The following is a 20,368-nucleotide window of genomic DNA, read 5'->3' as shown; positions in this document are numbered from 1 at the left end:
ACATTTATTTACAGGGTACTGCCTCTGTGCCAGGCACTGGGAAAAAGAGGGACACAGTCCCCTCAAAGAGCTCAGGGTCTCGTTAGGGAGACAGAGAAGTAAAAACTACAGGCCTTGTATTAGAGTGTGATGGGAGCCAAGCCAGAGGCACCAGGTGCTGTGAGAGCAGACAACCTCGTGGGGATAGGGCATCTGGAAACCCTTCAAGAGGATAGTGGCACTCAGGGGGCTGTAGCCCCAGAAGGCTTGAGCCCCTCATCACATTGTACCCATTGGTTTGCTAGGGCTGCCATAGCAAAGTACCACGGACTGGGGGGCTTAAACCACACTTCTGGAGGCCAGAAGACTGAGATCAACGTGTCAGCAGGGTTGATTTCTCCTGAGGCCTCTCTCCTTGGCTTGTAGGTGGCTGCCTTCTCCCGTTGTCTCCGCGTGGTCTTCCCTCTTTACCCACAGACTTGTTCAAATGTCCTCTTCTCAGAAGGACATCAATCATATGGGATGAAGACCCACCCTAATTTTACCTTATTTGACCTCTTTAAGGCCCCACCTCCAAATACAGTTGCCTTCTGAGATACTGGGGCTTAGAACTTGCACATATGAATTTGGGGAGGAACAATTCAGCCTATAACATCATCATTTTCCACAACTATTATGAAACCCCTATTAGCCACTTTCTCCCCCAGAGCACATAGTGACGAGGGGCTTTTTGTCCCCTAAACCTCCTGTATCAAGTGCCCGGTTGACTCACTCCTGTCAGCCCAGCAGGATGATGAAGCTCTGTATCTGCCTCTTGAAGCAAGTGCCTCATCGCTCATCTTTGTCCTCAGAAAAGCCACATGTTGATGAAAGTCTGGGAACAGTCTCTTTCTACTGCTCACCAGCCCTGTTCGCTGGCCTCACGCCCAAGGAATTTGATGTGTCACCGTATCTGTGATCAGAACTGGTGTTTCCCTTAGGCCTGGCAGGGAGCAAGCCAGCAGAGTGGCCTTCCATCAGTCAGGGCCCACACTGGTCAGGCTGGACACTCTGGGGAGGGCACCGATGTACCTGAGTCTCCTGCCAGGGGACAGAAGGGATGTTCTGTGATCACTGAGACCATGGGGCGGCCAAGCAGGGTCTGCACAGTCTACTTGAAGGTAAGGAGGCACTGGTCTGCATTCTACTGCTCAGCATCCACTCAGTGTCCGGCACTGGCACTGTGCTAGGAGCCAAGGAGAGAGATGAATGGGTCATAGTTTCATCCTCATGGAGCTTACAGTCTCCTGGGGAGGACAGCACATAATCCAGTATAGGTCTGTGGTTGAGTTACAGCCATGGGACTCAGGGAACAGAGTCAGGACAGCTGGCCCTGTTTCAGGGTTCAGAGAAGCTTCTGGTAGGAGCCGAGGCCTGAACAGAGTCTGGAGAGATTGATGGAATTATGCAGCTGATGAGGCTAGTGGAGAGAGCCAGATGGTCCAAGCAGAGGGTTCCAGTAGGCAAGGGCAAGGGGATGGAGAGATGAAGCATCAGATGTCTGGGAAGAATCTTACGCAGTCCAGTGTAACTGGAGCCTAAAATGTGAAGGAGAGAGTAGCAGGAAGTGAGATGGGAGAGATGGCCAAGGGCCAGGTTATAGAGCACTATGTGAGCCATGCTAAGTGGCTTGGACATTTCCTGTGAGCTTTTAAACTGTGTTTATGGGAGCACTTGGCGTCTTTCATGCTTTGGTATAAGAAGCAAGACTGTGCAAGCGAGATACTCATCAGAGCACCTTGGCTCTTACCTCTTTTATATGTTGGGGGTATTTGAAAAAGAAATTTTCTAAAGTTTAAAAAAATCAACAACTACTATTGTTTTAGCTATTGAAGAATCCTTGTAGAGTTCTAAGCAGGGGGTGGCGTGGTGGTAGTGGGGTGTCTGAAATGGAGGGGTGCAGGCCTGGAGGCAGGGGCACCAAGTAGCAACTTCCAACTGCTTCCCCCTCCCTTATTTTTAGTCTTCCCCTTCTCCCAGATAGATTTAAATGCACCAGTTAGGAATGTAATAATTGAAGAAAGAGAAATAGAAAGGAGCTGAGAGATTGGAGAAAGGGTTAGGAGGTGAAATTGGTGGGATGTGATACGTGATTTAACATGGAGAGTCAGGGAGAAACGAGTGTCTAGAATAAATACTGGGTTCATGGCTCAGGCGACTGGGTGTGCACTTGTGCCTTTAACTGGGAAAAAGGAATAAAGGAAGGAGCTCATCTGAGCAGACAGATGAGGAGTAGTGTGCTGGCCATGCGGCGTCTAACGTGCCAGGGGGTCATCCAAATGGAGCTGCCCAAGCATCTGATTGAGTCAGATGCTTCTTGATACAGCCCAGCCCAAATGGAGTGCCTTGCATATTGTAGATAGGTGTAGGTAGTACATTTTTTTTAATTTACAGATAAAGCCTTCAAGGTTTTCTACAATCTCTTCTTGATCTACTTTTTTATCTCATCTCCTTGTACTTTTCAAAAGTGCATGAAATCAGAATAGGCTGATCTTCCCTGTCCATAGATGCTCTGCTCAGATAGCTAGGTTTCTTCATTGTCCCCAAACGTATGTCTCCTTGCAGCCTCTGGAATAGATAGAGAGATGATGGAGAAATAGAACTGATATCTCCCACATGGAGTCCATAGAAAATGTAATAAAAAGGTATGCTACGTGGCACACTGTTCCTCTGTTTCTGCTAATGCCTTTCTCCCACTCCTTCCATCTGTCTGATGTGACTCACCCTACCAGACCCTGTTCTCTGTCCACTTTCTCCATGAATCCTTCTCCGAGGAGGGCACAAGGAGGGCAAGTAACAGGTCAGTTTGTTTACAGGAAGTGTCCATGACTTCCGTAGGGGAAAATTCATTTTTTAGAGCACCCCTTTCTCCTGGTTTCATTTTCCTGGTGACTCCCCATCTGGACATCCCAGTCCCATAGCACAGGGATCAGTTGCCCTTGTCTCTAGTGAAGGGGAGCGCTGACCCAGGAAAGGCCCTCATCACAGTACTGAGTATTCTTGGAGAGCCTGGGCACCTTTTATTCTGTGTCAGAGGCATCTAGCTCACTGAAAGTTCCTGGACCCAGCCAGCCCGTCTGTCTATCTGTATAGCTATGTCAGGGTCTATTTCTAACCTGTTTGGTGTTTCTTTGCCCTATCTCACTATTACTGGGTTTCCATTGTGTCACGTGATAAGCTTGCTTTCCCCCTGCCTTATTTTTAGCCTGCCCCTTCTCCCAGATGGATTCTAATTCCCCAGCCCTGAGCAAATGCTTAGCAACAAAGCCCAGGAGCCCAGGGCCTCTTTCCAACTCTCCAAGCAGCACCTCTTTCAATGGAGAACTACCTCTTCAGTGCTTTGTTCCATGAGGAACAAACATAGAGGGTTACTCTTAATTCTACAACACTAGCTGGTGGCTTTTCCCCACTCCCACTCTCCTGTCTTAGTTCCTCTGCTTTTTAGCGTGTCAAGATGACTCCAGCACAGAAAACTGCCTCTTCGGGGGCCAACCAAGATGTTCAGCTCATTTTTTCCATGTACTGTCTTGCATCAGATCAATAGGCAGTCTTTCCGCCCCTCCCAAATACAGAAAGATTTATATAGCCCACATGGTATACTTATAAAATACACATGAGACCTGATAAATTATATACTATTTATTATGCTACTAAAATGATACCTTTTGCTTAATTAAAGTAGCCATATGCTGCAGTGCAAATCATTCTCATTCATTAAAATCCCAAAATATGTAAAACAAAAAAAAAAAGGACAGCCAGCAGCAGTTTGGAAGAATGTGATCAGATCACACAACCTTGAGGACATAATTGCACTAAAAATAGCCTTGATGTCTCACCCAGAAAAACACATCCATCCATCCCTCCATCCATCCATCCATCCCTCTATCCATCCATCCACCCACCCATCTATCCATCCACCCATCCATTAATTTAACAAATAATAATCAAACACCTTTGCTGTGTCAGACACCTTCCAGGTGCTGGGGACAGTGTCTGGTCCCTGTCCTCAAGAAGCACACAGGTTCGTATGAGAGAAGACAAGTAAACAAACAAATATAAATGCCATGACAGTGGTAAGCCGGATGCCCTGGTAGCACATTGGAGAATGTCTTACCTAGACTTGTTGGGCCAGAAAGGATTCTCAGAAGAGGTGCTATCTGGGTACACCCTAAAGGATAATTAGGTCTGGGAAGTGTTCCAGACTATTCCCTTTTCCATTACCTTGTATACTTTCTTCTTAATGATTAACAGATCCCAAATCTGGGTTCATCTTTTTCACTCTTTTGTTTCTGTGAATATCTTCTGTCTCCCTTTTACCTCTGCAATTTGAAAGTGAACTCCAAGAGGGAACCCAACTTGTTCATCCTGTCCAGTGATCTTACTCTGGCACATATCATTGTGATTAGCATACAAGAGGGGCTCAAAAATGTTTACTGAATGAATAAATGAATAGCATGTGCAAAGGCCCTGAGCTGAGAGAGCACAGGATATATTATGGGAGGGTTAAAGACCACTGTGCCAAAAAGCACATTTGCATCCTGGAACAACAGCAGCTATGTTTCTCTGTGACCTCAAGGTTAATGGCCAGTGACTCCCTGGTACCATCTGCAGTGAACTGTGAAAGAGCAAACTCGGCCTTGACCACCTGACAGCCTCACTGTCACTCAGAGTGACTATGGGGGCCCCAGACACACTCTCGCTGTTAAGAAGCCCTGTCCAAGGTGAGAACCATTCTGAGGCCAGAGTCAGAAAACCCTGGGTTCAAATCCGACCTATCCCATCTTGGGCAACGTACTGAAACTCTGTGGACCCTTTCTCCATCTTTAAAATGGAGATTAAAATATCCATTTCATGAAACTTTTAGAGATTAAATTAGTCAATGTACGTGAAGTGCTTGGCATACAGCAAACATTTCAATAAGTGTAATTATTATTATTGGATGATACCAAAGACGCTTCCAGTTCTAAGAGTCTCCCTCTCCTTCCCACAAACTCTCACAGATGAGTAGTGTTATCTCCATCAGTTCATCTAATCCTCACAACTACTCTTTTTTTTTTTTTTTTTTTTTTTTTGCGGTATGCGGGCAAAAGGTCCACATAACGGGAGAGGTCGCTGTTGTGGCCTCTCCCGTTGCGGACCACAGGCTCCGGACGCTCAGGCTCAGCGGCCATGGCTCACGGGCCCAGCCGCTCTGCGGCATGTGGGATCCTCCCGGACGGGGGCACAAACCCGTGTCCCCTGCATCGTCAGGCGGACTCTCAACTACTGCGCCACCAGGGAAGCCCACAACCACTCTTGAGAGAAATGTTCTTACCATTACCTGCACTTAACTGATGGTGCACTGGGTCTTAGAGAACTGAGGAATTTTTCCAAAGCCACAGCATTGGCAGAGTTGGAATTCAAACCCAAGTCCATCTGACTCCAGGACCCTCACTCTTAATCACTGTGTTGTACTAACTCCCCAAGGGTCCTGTGGTGGCTGCCCTCTTCCCTCAGCTTTGGTGTGTTCCCCCTAGAGGCATGGGGCAAAAGGAGAGATGTGGAGGACCGGGGGAACTTACTCCAGGAGCCGAAGTGCAATGGCAGGGGAAAGAGGGTTGGAGGACTGGTGTGCGGGGCAGTGTAGGCAAGATCACTGTGTGTGCCTTCATCTGCTTCTGCTCAGACTGTCTGCGTCCCTAACATTTTCCACAGGTCTGAGGAAGAGGTCAAAGCCCTGTCCACACATGGCCCAATTGGCCCCCTGAATTGAGGCCTTTCTGTCAAGCTGGATGTGAATAAGGGGAGGGAGAGAAGAGTGCTTCTTGCCTGTTTATCCTAAACCTCACTTACATGTGCGTATAAGATCATGAAGTGTGTATGAAATCCATGAAATGGATTGTGGCAGATTACATTTCCCAAAGGTGGCCATGACAATCTTATCCATCTTGTATGTTCTTTCAGAACCTTGCCACATACATCCCCGTCAAGAAGTGGAGTCTGGGGCTTCCCTGGTGGTGCAGTGGTTAAGAATCCACCTGCCAATGCAGGGGACAGGGGTTTGAGCCCTGGTTTGGGAAGATCCCACATGCTGCAGAGCAACTGAGCCCGTGCACCACAACTACTGAGCCTGTGAGCCACAACTATTGAGCCCGTGTGCCACACTACTGAAACCCACATACCTAGAGCTTCAAGAGAAGCCACCGCAATAAGAAGCCCATGCACCGCAATGAAGAGTAGTCCCCGCTCACCACAACTTGAGAAAGCCTGCGCGCAGCAACGAAGACCCAAAAATAAATAAATAAATTTATTTTAAAAAAAAGAAGTGGAGTATGTGCCTCCTCCTTTTGGACTTGGATGAACCATTGGTTTAACCAGGTAGAATAGTTCCAGAGTTTATGTTTTTGTTTTGGAGTTTTTTTGCATTTTATTATTATTTTTTATTGAAGGATAGTTGATTTCCAACATTATATTAGTTTCAAGTATACAGCATAGTGATTCAGTATTTTTGCAGATCGTACTCCATCACAAATTATTACAAGCTAACGGATAAAATTCCTTGTGCTCTACAACATATCCTTGTTGCTTATCTATTTTATACATAGTAGTTTGTATCTGTTAATCCCATGCCCCTTCACCTTTCCCTCTCCCCTTTGGGAACCACAAGTTTGTAATTCTACACCAGAGCTCATGTTTTCATGGGACCTCTATATATGAGACTATTTGTAAGCCTTTTTGACAAAGCAGAGAGCCCTTTTGGATAAGGAAGAAAAAATAAGGCTGGAAGCACTGGTCAGGGTCAGACTAGGTGGGCCGTGAATGCCATCATTTAGTCATTTACTTCTCACTTGGGCACATACATCCAAGCACTACTATTGACATAACGGGGTTTTTTAAATCAAATTTACAACTATGCCCCCCCTTTTTTAAACTTAGCCTTGTTCTAAGAAATAATAATATAATAATCACAGTTTTATGTCCTATTTGTATTTATCCAATATGCATAAAATATATATATAACTACTTTTAAAAAAAATTTGTTAATGAACCCCCAATGTCATTTCCTGTACCACCTGGGCATCTTTACTGTATTTCAGAATCAGTGTCCCAGGCAATGGAGAGCCATCATACATTTTGAACAAAGACAAGATCAAAGGGAACTTTTAGGAAAACTGACCTCTTACCTTGGTAAATATTGGCAAACACATCCCAAAGATTTATAGGTGAAAGGCTTTGTGGGAGGTGCGGGTAAATCAGCCCTGGTCTGCATTCCTGGGGTACATGTAGACCCGGGAGCATGGGATTGTGAGCTGGCACGAGAGGCACGGCAAAATGTGGTGCTCCTTTTTGGAGTGGAAATTTAACTCATTGATAAGTAATTTAAAATAGTGTGGTTATAGTGTGAACGTGTTACATTTATTTAGCAAAAACCACAGGAATGTTTAATAAAAAACAAACAAAGTCCAAGAAATCTCACCCTGGCTGTGAGCAGCTATAGGCCAGGCCCAGAGCAGAGGGGTTCGCGGTCCCCTTCCTTTAGCCTGTGGTTCTCAACCCTGGCCGTACATCAGGGTCATCTGAGGAATTTTCAAGGGTCGCCAAGTCTCAGGCGCTACCTTTGGCTGTTTAAATTCAAACTCTGATGATGGGGCCCGGGAAGCAGTGTCTTTTAAAGGCTCTAATGGGCTGTCGGGATTGAGAACCACAGTATGTGAGGTATTTTGGTGGAAAAGTGCAGGGAACCCTGAAAGAAAGCATGAAAGGATTGAAGATAGGAGGCTTGGATAGGAGGCTAGTCCATCGTCTAAGGAAGAGTCCACACATTTTATTATATTAATATGTGACCGGGTCTCTGCTAAGCTCTGCCCAGCATGCCTACAACAGATCATGCACAAACCATGGCAAGTGCACACGGACTGTTAAGTGCATACACACAAGCAACACAAACAACGCACATACACCAGGCCTTATCCATCAAGCCCAAGGAGCCTGCGTACAACCCTGAGTCGATTCATGATAATGCCACCGTAGGACAAAGCCCTAAGGCCGAAGACGGGTAGTCTAATTCCATTTGGGCTTGGATAAGCTTAGGTCTATTTCTGACAAACAAGACCTACCAAGTCTGGGGTTCTAATTCTATTCACCCATAATCAAGGAGTCACAGAGAGAGCAAATATATACTTTCATAGAGTCATCCACATTCACACCCACGGACACATACTCACGACGACACATGCACCTGTCAGGTCAGACTGAACAATCCTCCACTCAGATACCCTCAGCTGCCCTGAAGGACCCATGAGGTTCCTGCTCTTCCTTACTCTGGTCTCACTTCCCAGGAGCCCAAAGGCCAGGGCCCCTTCCAACGCCCAGCTGGGAGCAGGCCCTCTGTCCTAGATTAGAGGGGCACGTGTCAGGGAACACAAAGAAACTGCAGTCCAGCTCCCAGAGCAGTTCTTTCCTTGCTTCCCAGCCATTCTTCTTGCTCCCTGGGCCCCCAAACAAGAGGCCACTCAGAAATCACAGCCCGGGAACAAGATAGCATTGTTCCCTGGGCCTGGGCTTTCCTGAGGCTTGGGTGAGAGAGAGAGAGGTGAGACAGCTCTCTAGACCACAAGGTCTGGAGAGAAGCTGGCACCTGGGGAAGAAGAATCTCCCAAGCAACTGGCCTAGCTAGAGTGTTCCAACTGATGTGAGACTTGCCCTGCTGCCCTCCATCCCCGGAGAGCACTTTCTCTGGAGCCCTCACTTCACAAAACCCTCTTTCCATGTGAAACTAACCCTAACCTATCCTACAGCAAGCAGGATGCTAACCTACAGAAGCAGAGAAAGGGCGTTGGGATAGAAGGCATGGACCCCCCACCCTGAGGTACCAGCCTCACCTCCCCAAAGGTCACTGCCCAGAAGGAAAACCCCAGCCTGCCTGGCCCCGAGGACCAAGAGTTAGCATGAAATTCAGCCAGGACTCCTCGCCCTCAGCTCCAGGGTCCCGCTCTGAGAGGTGACAGTGTATGGGAGTCAGGACTTGCCGTGACGATCGGTAGCTATGAGGAGGCCTCGCCCTGCTCCCCTGCCCACATCTTCCACGAAACATCAACGAAAATCCAAGGCTCTTCCTTCCGACTTAAGCATGGCCGTAGATGTCCTCCAGGCAAAAATCTCCTCATCCTCGCTTTAGTGGACCTTTTTTTTGGCTGCTCAGCAGCTCTTAGTTTTTTCTAGAACCACTCTTCAATCACCTCCATACAGTTAGGGAATTTTTGGCTGCAAGTTACCAAAACCAAGAAACAAAAAACTAAATTTGAACTGGTCTGAAGAACAAGGAATGCTATTGACTCAAAGGGCCAAGGAAGGGCAAGCGTCTGGGTTGGATCCGTCCAGAGACTCTAGCTCCCTGTTTCTGCCATGTCCTCAGATGTGCCCCCTTCTAGGATTGGCTGACTCCCCTCATGGTTGCAAAATGGCTTTGACAGCCTCACTCCTCACAAACATATAACCAATACCCAGAAGAGAAAGAGTTTCTTCAGGTGGCACTTGGTTAAGAGCAAGGATACTTCTCTTCCTGCGAACAGCATTTGGGAACTGCTGGTGGCTGACATCTTCTTATAAGATTGAACCTCTCTGGCTAATGATGGATTAAGATGTGGATACCTGGCCCAACATGGGATAATCACAGAACTTCACCTCCCTGGCCAAAGTGATTGGTCTGTGGGTGGGCGTATAATCCAAGCTAGGCTTGTCATGATGTTCCTGAGGGATTGTCTAACTGTAGAGTAGGTGAAGAGCTGCCTCTCTGTCTGGTTATGATACTGTATGGATCCTAACTGGGGCCTGTCAGCCACTGGTCACCTCCTCATGGAGATGTCATTTCAGAGAAGGTGCCATAATTAGGGAAACTAGTCAAGAGGTTAGTGATGGAATGTGAGTTCCTGGGTCCAGCGGTGCCTCGGGCCAGTTTCCCTTCTCCTCTCCCAGTATTTTTTTGTGTGTCAGACAGTAACCCTTGCTGAATACTTTTCCTCACATGCCCATTGGATGTGGGGTGAGCTATGCAGTGTCCATTCTAGCAACTGGTTGAACCCAGGATCAGCACATTATCTGTGTGCAGATATTTTTCTCTGAACAATGAAAAGAAGGTTTCTGAGTCGACAGCTCTGCTGTACTCTTGGGGCATCTCATTCACTGGCCTCCAAAGATAACCAACCTGGTCATGTCTTTGCCAAGTACAAACTCAGAGGGGTCATTTATCTACTACCTAGAAACCCTCTGGGGTCCAGCACATCTGAATTGGTGATATGCCAATAAGCATGAAAAGGAGAGCATCACTGCAATACAGGAGGCTTGGGCGGCAGCCACACTGCTCAGAACACATGTCATCCCACCTTCTGGGATGGGCAGGGTTTACCCCACAGCTTGGGGCCTCCTCTGGATTGAAAACAGGAGAGGGCATAGGGTCCCCGTCAGCAGAGGACAACAAAGTGTAAACACAGCAGAAGCAAGGTTTACAACAGCCCCACGTTTCCCCCCGCGTTGTTTTTATTCATTTACTCAACAAATACTTTAGAGGCACCTACTATGTGTCCCTAATAGTATTTTACCCTCACTTTCATATTTCTCTGTGCCGTCATTTCCCCCTCCTTCTTATTTATTTTCCACTTTCTCTGTAGCTCCACGTAATCTGTGGCTCTTTATCTGCAGTGTCTTTGCCTCTCTATTCCTTCCTTCTGTTGACAAATTTCCCCATGTACTCTATGTTGTGCCTTCCCGATTTACTTTATAAAATACCTCTGACCAAGAGCCCTAAAACTTACTCCTACACATGGAGAAAACAAACAAAACAGAAAGATGAAGAAACATGGTATTATTCCTGGAAGCGGGCTTCCTGTGAGCTGGAAAATTCTGTAACGAGACCTGTGGATAGAAGGTTGCCTCTAAAGTGATAAGATCAGCTGCTGAAGTCCCAAGTTCAACCAGCTAGGAGAAGAGGAGGGTCTTGCAGAGAAGGTCTGTTACCAGGACCAGCCACCACCACATGAGGATGTAGAAGATGGCAAGGCAGGGGGTCAGAGATGAATTGCACTGAATCACGAACCAACAGCAGATTGAGCCACGGTAATTTGCTAAAGCTTGAACGAAACTGGACCGGTGCGGGTATGCCTTTTTGTTTGTTTTTAAGAACAAAATCAGAGAGGTTTTTCATTCATTTGGTTTTTGCCTCTTGCAAGGAACATCTTCATGAACCACTTTGAACTAAGAAGGAATCTCTGTATCTTCTGAAACTCTACTGAACCACTCCAAGTTCAACAGCGATGTCCTAATTGCCAAGTCCAAGAGCTTCTTTCTATTCTTCTTCCTGCTTAGCCCCTTCCTCCCACCCCCCCTCCCTTTCTTTCTTCCTCTCTACCTCCTTTAAAAAAATATTTTAAACCTTTCTTTCTGCATTCCCATCTCCTTGAAATGTTCTTTCCCCTTGGCTTCTGAAAGAACGATCTCTTCTGTCTCTCCAGGTTCTCTCATTTCTGTTTCACTTTGATCTCCTTGCTGGCTTCTTTTCAACCGCCTTTGTCCCTTAAATATTTCTGCCCCTGTGCTTCTTCCTTTCTTGCATTTTCTTCCCACACAAGCTCTCCCATGCATTCTCATCCACGCCCTTGGTTTTGATTACCACCTAAGGAGGTGATTCCTCAAACGATACTTCCAGCCCAGCCTTTCTCCCAAATTAAAGACCCACATTCTGACTGCCTAAAAGACATCCTCACAGATGTTTTATGCTTAAGTTGTTCAAAACACAACTCACTGTCTTTCTTCCCTAAACCCTCTTCTCCTCCAGCCTTCTCCAACACAGTGCAAGACTTCTCTTTTAGCTGGTCATCCAGGTCTGAAAACCGGAACTCATCCTGAAGCCGTCCCATTCACCTCCTCCCCCACTCGCTACGCCTATCATTTCTAAACCCTAAATGTGTCTCACATGTATGCCCTTTTGCTCAACCCAATATCACTGCCTTTATTCAGACCCAAGCCATTGCTCTACTCCATTAATTACAACAATAGCCTCCTAATTTTCCTTCTTGGAGTCTTGTCTCCACTCTGTTCTTTAAACAGGACAGGGTTGTCTTGCTAAAATGTAGATCTGATTATGTCACTATTAAGATCCTTTAATAGTTCCCCTCCTCCTCAGAATAAGGTTCAGTCTAAAGACTCCTTAGGACTGAGTCCTCACCCCTCATGTTCTATCCCCTGCCTCATCACTCTCCTCTACGCTCCTGGACGTTAGCAATTCCTTGGATGCCCCTCCTCTCAGCTCTCCATGCCTCTCTCCATGGTCTTTCCTTTTCCTGACATTTCTCCATCCACCAACAATTGCTCTCAGGTCCTATCTATCTACCTACTCACTGGAGTCCTTATGTGCCTTCACCCTTGGGAAATGTAATATTTGTTGAGTGAATGAATAAATGTTTCAAGAATCTTACCTCTTTAAAATTTGGCTCTATCATCACTGTCCCTAGGAAGATCTCCCATCTTACCCTGGTAGACTTAGTGCTCCCACCTTTTGCTTCCATAGTAACATCTGTGTTCCTTCTGGTAGGTTGTTTCAAACTCACTTTAACTTACTTTATTTATCTCTCTTTCTCTACCATGGACTGTGAGTTCCTTGAGGACTGGGATGGTGACTTGGTTTTCTGTGCAACCCCAAAGTCAGGCATAGGATAAGTCTTAAACAAATGTTTGTTGAAATAAAATGGGATGAACCAAATCAGTGCATCAAAACATTCTACAACAGAATTTTCCCCAGACTATTTCATTCAGCTCAAATGCATGGTTGTGGAGTCAAAGTATGTGTAAATTGCAGATGCAAGAGCATCTGACTTCCACGGGGGAGGACTGAGTTGGCTGTTCCCTCAGAGAAAGCAAAGAACAAAAGGGCTTTGTTGTTCTTAATAATGTGTCACAGCAATCAGAGCTTAACAGCAGTAGTTAGAGTGGGTCTTATGTTCTGTGCACAAACCTGGAAAAATAAGGAAACACAACAGCAGATACCAATGTAGCTCCTCTGCTTCCCATTTAACAATGACAGCAAGCAGCCCACTGATGCTAATTGCATGGGGGTTAGGGGGCCTTCCTAGTACCAGGGAAAGGTGAAATAGTGCCATAAGAAAAGCCTGAACTACAAACGTATGTGTCAATATTTATACCTTTTCCACGACAGGTAACAGGCACATGAAGAGAGAGCAGAAACAGCTCTGTGCCAACCAAGAAAGATCTCAACCCAGGGTAAGCCAAGAACAGCCTTTTATCAGGAAAATCCTGTGCTTTGCTTATGCTCAAAAATATCGGACTTGTAAATGCTTATTCTATTAATATTAAGGGCCATGAATTCTCACTGGATGATCTGGCGATGGGAGACCCAACTCCTACTCAGGAAAGCTATGTACCGAAGAAGAAGCAGGAGAAAAGGGCAAGTGCTGGCTGTCTTGCTTGTTTGCTTTTTAACCTCCCTGGGTTGAAGTTACCAAGAAGGCATATACCAGCTCTGATCAGAACAATTCTGCTGCTGCCAAGCCCATCAACCTATACTTGCCATCTCTCAGCAAGAAATACCAATGTCAAATAGATGACCTGGGTCCTGGAACCAGCAACATCTGGGAGGGAGTGGTGACAACAGGGAGATGGGAGGAAAAGACTGGAATGAGACCTTTAGAGAACCTGCTGGCCTCAAGAAAATGGCAGCTGGGAAGCGGTTAAATTCCGAATGTGGTGCATGAGACTTGTACTTTCTAGAACCCTTTCGGAGTCAAGCACTGGAGATATTTTCATCGAGCAGTGAGAGTCTTTTGAAGTTGGAACATTTAAGCCCCTAAGCAGCAGTTCTTTGCTCCTCTCATTTATTACGTACACTTCCTTTGGACCACTATCCACAGAATGGGTAATATAATATTTATCCACTGGGACAATAATTAGCTTGTTTTCCTCTATAAAGCTTGGCCGTAATGTTCTTACTCTTTTCCTTAGAGTCCACTCATACAACAGACAGATGGGCCGTGTGAGGACTGAGAGCTCCTGGGATGGCTGGAGCTGAGTGCGTGGGGATCAAAGCAGGGAGGGCCAGAGGAGAGCTACATGGCCCTTGGCAAAGGCCTCTGCTGCAATGTGGCATGTCAAGATTCCTGCCAATAGGTCAACTCTGCTCATAAGATACACCGCCATCGATGCACAACTCAACAAATCAGAAATCTCAAATCACCATTTTCCCATAGAATTTATTGAAAAGATATAAATCAACAAATCAGAAAGCTGTTAGCGGGGAACATTCAGGAAAGCACATTCCAGGATGTAATCAGTGATTCACCTTTGCCTCCTTGTAGAATCTGAGGGTATCTAAATATTTATGATCAAAGATATAGTAAATACCATAGATAGCTTTGGTTTTAGTATTTTATTATAATTCAATTGTTCATAAACTTGTCTGTGTGGTCTAATGGTACTTGCAAGCTAGTCTGAATAAATCAGACTATCTTAACTAGAAAAATACTATTTGATCCTACTCCCTGCCCCATTGTCACCCTCACTCCCAACCAGCCACCCTCTATCCCCACCCCCACCCACACTCAGCCCCTTGCATCTTGCCAGGAACTGACCCTTCCTCCACACACAGGTTACCATAGGTAATATCCAGTTAGTGCAATAGTACCACCCTCTGAGGCAGTTGATTTGACCATGGCAGGCACCCAGGGCCAGTGTCCCATCAGAGCCCTTTCTCAGGTTTCCTTTTCTAAAAACAGCTTCATTGAGGTATAATTGATAAATAAAAAACGGTGCATACTTATTGCATACAATTTGATGCATCGACCTGGGAAAACCATCACCACAGTCGAGGTAATAAATATATCCATCACCTCCAAAAGTTACCTCATGTCCCTTTAGGGTTCTGTTTTGGTTTGGTTTTGTAGTAGGAGCCCTTAACATGAGATCTACCCTCTGAACAATTTTTTTTTAAGTGTACAATATAGTATTAACTAAAGGCACTGTTTTATAAAGCAGATCTCTAGAACCCACTTGTCTTCCATAACTGAACCTGTATACCCATGAACAACTTCCCATTTCCCCAGACCCTTGCCCCTGGCAACAAACATTCTAATCTCTGCTTCTATGAGTTTGTTTTAGATACCTCATAGAAATGGAATCATGCCATATTTGTCCTTACAAATGTGGTTGGCTTATTTCACTTAGCATAATGTGCTCCATGTCCATCCACGTTGTTGCATATGACAGGATTTCCTTATTTTTAAGACTGAATAATAGTCCAGGCATGTATATACCACATTTTTTCTCCATTCATTCATCAATGGACTTTTTGGTTGTTTCTTGCCTTGGCTATTGTGAATAATCTGATAAGGGATTAATATTCAAAGAACTCCTACTACTCAATAACAAAACACCTATTAAGGTGGGAGGGAGACTCAAGACAGAGATATGGAGATATATGTATATGTATAGCTGATTCACTTTGTTATAAAGCAGAAACTAACACACCATTGTAAAGCAATTATACTCCAACAAAGACGTTAAAAAAAAAAAAAAAGACAAACAAACCCAAAGCACAAATACCAAAAAAAAAAATGGATCTTGAATAGACATTTCTCCAAAGAAGACATACAGATGGCCAACAGGTACATGAAAAGATGCTCAACATCACTAAGCAACAGGGAAATGCAAATCAAAACTATAATGAGACACCACTTCACACCCATTAGGATGGCTATTATTTTTTTAAAATGTTGGCAAGAATGTGGAGAAATTGGAACCCTTGTGCACTGTTGGTAGGAATGTAAACTGTATGGTGGCTCCTCAAAAGCTTAAAAATAGAACTACCATATAATACAGTAATCCCACTTCTGGGTTTACATCCAACAGAACTGAAATTTGTATCTCAAAAGAGATATCTACACTCCCTTGTTCACTGCAACATTATTCACAATAGCCTTCCTCCGATTTCTATAACAGAAACTGAGGAAGAAAAGGCAATCTTTCTCCCAGTGCGAAGCCAAGAAAACATGAACCCTGAAAGGGGCAGAGTTTGAAAATAAAAAAGATTGTATCAGAAGATACAAAGAAGAAAGATTCTTATCTTCACCTAAGGTAAACTGGTTTTCATTTCTTGAAGTGAGAATGGGACTCATGGTATTTCAATGCCTGGTGGCACATTTATGCCAAATATATGAGATTTTTGAGCCCAGGCTTTTATTAGCAGTGACCCCAAGCTCATTCAAGCACCCAGCACTGTATTAAATGTTCATTAAAGGTATATCAGCACACACGGCACTCTCCCTGGATGTGGTGACCTGCCAACCATTCTGTCCCAACGGATCTGTCTCTTGACCAGGGCAGATCTATCAATAGCAGTGATCAATATGATGCCTATGGTCAGGAGAGCTGACCAGCATTGTGTAATGGGCGTGTGCCCTTATGACTCTTGGTTTGGCTGACTTCCACTGCACGCCAGTGGGAAGACAGAGCTCCCTACAAAGGAGGCTAAGGAAAGTCATAGGGGCCTGGTGTCTGTTCCTTTTCATGGAAGCAGGTGTGCACAACCATGACAAGGACACCAGAGACATGAGCTGTGACAAAGATACCAGGGAAACACTGGGTTTTCCAGTACTTTCAAAGTCGCTACTTGTTGTAGATTGACTGCAAAAGTGACTTCCTAGTTTATGCCTTTGCTACATGACTATTTAGCTCCTCCCGTGAAAAACTGAAGGGTATTTCCCCACCCTTGAGTCTGGGTGACCTGACTTGTTTTGGCCCATAGAATATGGCAGAAATGATAGTATGTCAGTTCTGAGCCTAGGCATCAAAAGGCCTTCATGCTTCCACTTGCTTTCTTGGAACTTTGCCACCACATATGAATATAACTAGGCTGGCTTCTGGAAGATGAGAGAACATGTGAACCAACCACTTGCCCCAACCAAGGCCATCCCAGATCAACCAATAACCAGCAAACCCCCAAACGTGCCAGAGACCGGTTAAAAATCACCAGAGCTGGTGAACTGATCCACAGATGACGCCCAGCACATTAATAAGCCCAGCCGAGACCAGAAGAACCACTCAGCGGGCACTCAGGAGCCAGAATAAATACTACTGGTTTAAGCAACTGAGCTGTGGGGTGGGCTGTAATGCAGAAATACCTAGCTGAGACACTGCTTTTAAAAATGTTGGGGCTTCCCTGGTGGCGCACTGGTTGAGAGTCTGCCTGCCGATGCAGGGGACATGGGTTCGTGCCCCGGTCCGGGAAGATCCCACATGCCGCAGAGCGGCTGGGCCCGTGAGCCATGGCCGCTGAACCTGCGCGTCCGGAGCCTGTGCTCCGCAACGAGAGAGGCCACAACAGTGAGAGGCCCGCATACCGCAAAAAAAAAAAAAAAAGTTGAAGTCACAACATCGCTAATTATTAGAGAAATGCAGATCAAAGCTACAATGTGATATCACCTCACACCAGTCAGAATGGCCATCGTTAAAAAGTCTACAAATTACAAATGCTGGAGAGGATGTGGAAAAAAGGGAACCCTCTTATACTGTTGGTGGGAATGTAAATTTGTGCAGCCACTATGGAGGACAGTATGGAGGTTCCTTTAAAAACTAAAGATAGAACTACCATATGACCCAGCAATCCCACTCCCGGGCATGTATCCATAGAAAACTCTAATGAAATGATGCCATTTGTGGCAACATGGATGGACCTAGAGACTATCATCCTAAGTGAAGTAAGTCAGACAGAGAAAGACAAATAGCATATCATATCATTTATATGTGGAATCTAAAATATGATACAAAGAAACTTATTTACAAACAGAAACAGACTCACAGACATGGAAAGCAAATTTATGATTACCAAAGGGGAAAGGGGGTGGAGGAGGGGTAAATTAGGAGTTTGGGATTAGCAGATACAAAATACTATACATAAAATAGATAAATGACAAGGTCCTACTTGTTATATATATATATTCAATATCCTGTAATAAACCATAATGAAAAGAATATGAAAATAATATATATATATCTGAATCACTTTGCTGTATACCAGAAACTAACACAATTGTAAATCAACTATACGTCAATTAAAAAAAATGTCAGCGTCAGATAAAGGGCTCTATGAAGACACTTGCCGCACCTTCCTTAAATCACATCATAGCACACCTTAAAGGGGAAGCACTTCCACTCTGCACCACATCGATCCAGTTAGAAGCGTCAACTGCTCTCACAGGAAAAGTAAAGCTGTATCTCCATTGCCCAGTGATCTTCATGTTTGCCTATCGCTTGTCCTACACATTTCTCTGGGGAACAGGAGATGGCAGTTCTGCAGTGTCCCTCACATCTGTTCACCCCAGGAACCTAGTCGGTTCTCACTAACATACTGAGGAGTGGAATGTGCAGCCATGCTCGTTCCTTCCTCGGGATGCTCCTCTGAGCTGCCTCATTTTATATGTCCTCAGTCTTTTTCTCCATCACAGTATGTATCCCACCACATTAGAATGGTGCTTTCACTTCTCAGATTTTCTCACTAGCCTGGAGGCTTCAGGAGGACAGAGACCACGTCTGCTTGGCCTATCACTGAATCCTCAGTCTGTAGCACAGTGGTAGCATAGTAGGTGCTCAGCAAACATCTGCTGAGTGAAGGAATGAACACATGGCTGCAGGCCACTTCTCCTTTCGCCTCCATTGTGCCTCTCGACCTGCTCTCCCTTTAATTCTTGCTATCACTTCATACCTTGAGTCCTGCTTTCCATCTAGACCCTTAAATGTAGGGGTCATATTCTGTCTTCTCTCTGGAGGAAGACAAAGAAATATGCATTATATTAGAGAATAACTTCTGTCAAAATTTGCTAACATAAAATAGCAAAATTTTGGTATTTACAAGAGTAGGCTCCAATCACTGGATAAATAAGATGACATTGAACATTTCTCAACAGCGACTGACACATGATGTGTTCTCAATTCATACTAGGTAGCAGCAATCTGGAGTCAAACAAATGAGCATAACCTACCTACTATGTGCTCAGTGCTGTAGTGGGTACTGTGGAGCAGGTAAAAAAAGAAAGGCAAACAGGCAAAGTCAATGTCAAGCCATGAACCACGGGCGAGATCTCCACCTTATTCACTATTATTTTTAATTAGAGTATAGTTGCTTTACAATGTTGTTAGTTTCTACTGTACAGCAAAGTGAATCAGCTATACGTATACATACATCCCCTCCTTTTTGGATTTCCTTCCCATTTAGGTCACTGCAGAGCACTGAGTAGGGTTCCCTGTGCTATATAGTAGGTTCTCATTAGTTATCTATTTTATACATAGTAGTGTATATATGTCAATCCCCATCTCCCAATTCATCCCACCCACCCCCCTCCCCCCTTGGTATCCATACATTTGTTCTCAGATTCCTTATATATGCGTTAGTATATGATATTTGTTTTTCTCTTTCTGGTTCACTCTGCATGACAGTCTCTAGGTCATTTGTAGAGACGTGGACGCACCATATTCACTATTCGTTAATAGTGATCGGACAAGCTATCATGTGAACCATTCTGTCCCAAACACAGTCTGACGACTTCAAAATTCCTCTCATCTGCATTATGAAATACTTCGACGCCTTCTCACAACATTCTCTGATTTTATAAGCCTTCATCTCTGTGAAATAGGGATGAAGTTTCCAGCTGCCTTAGGTATCTGAAAAGGCAAAATTCAAATTCCCTGACTTAACAAGAAGTGGACTTTATTTCATGCAAAAACACAAAGGCTGTTCCTGCACAGTCATGGTGTAGTATCCCTAAGGGGGTTTCTAAGTGTGTTTATTCACTTTTACTTGCTTATCTCTGGTTCAGTTTTCATGGGTTTTATTTACTTTTTTGCAAGGTCCAAAATCTGTATGTGATACACCTTAATGAAAAATAGCAAACCACTTAGAAGGTTTATAAGCTGTTCAAGTAATGGGAATTAGAAGTCATTATCTTTTGTGAAGGCAGCAAAAGGTTGCCTGAATGGAGTTGATTTGGGCGATACGTATTTTAATAGAACAAATTACTAATGAAGTGCTAAATTACTGGAAACATCCCTGTTACTTATTAAACATTTTGGTTAATCAGGATGGGAAAGATGAAGAGTTGGAGTACATTTTAATACCTCTTTTGAGGCCAGGTCAGAAGCAAACATGTGTGGATCTGAAGCCCAGCCCAAGGTCATCTTCTCAGACACAGGCTACCAAGGACCGTTAAGAAGCCCTCCAGGCAGAGCTGCCCTCTTTCCAAGCTCTAAATACACCTTGACTGCATGAGCAGATACTTTCTTCTGTCCAAAATGAGGGACACTGACCAATCATCCC

This window comes from Aethalodelphis obliquidens, unplaced genomic scaffold (assembly GCF_003676395.1).
Source record: "Aethalodelphis obliquidens isolate GAN/ISIS:26980383/991018 unplaced genomic scaffold, ASM367639v1 scaffold46, whole genome shotgun sequence".
In the NCBI taxonomy this organism is placed as follows: Eukaryota; Metazoa; Chordata; class Mammalia; order Artiodactyla; family Delphinidae; genus Aethalodelphis; species Aethalodelphis obliquidens.
The sequence above is the reverse complement of the archived record's forward strand: the minus strand, read 5'-3'. Positions refer to the sequence as shown.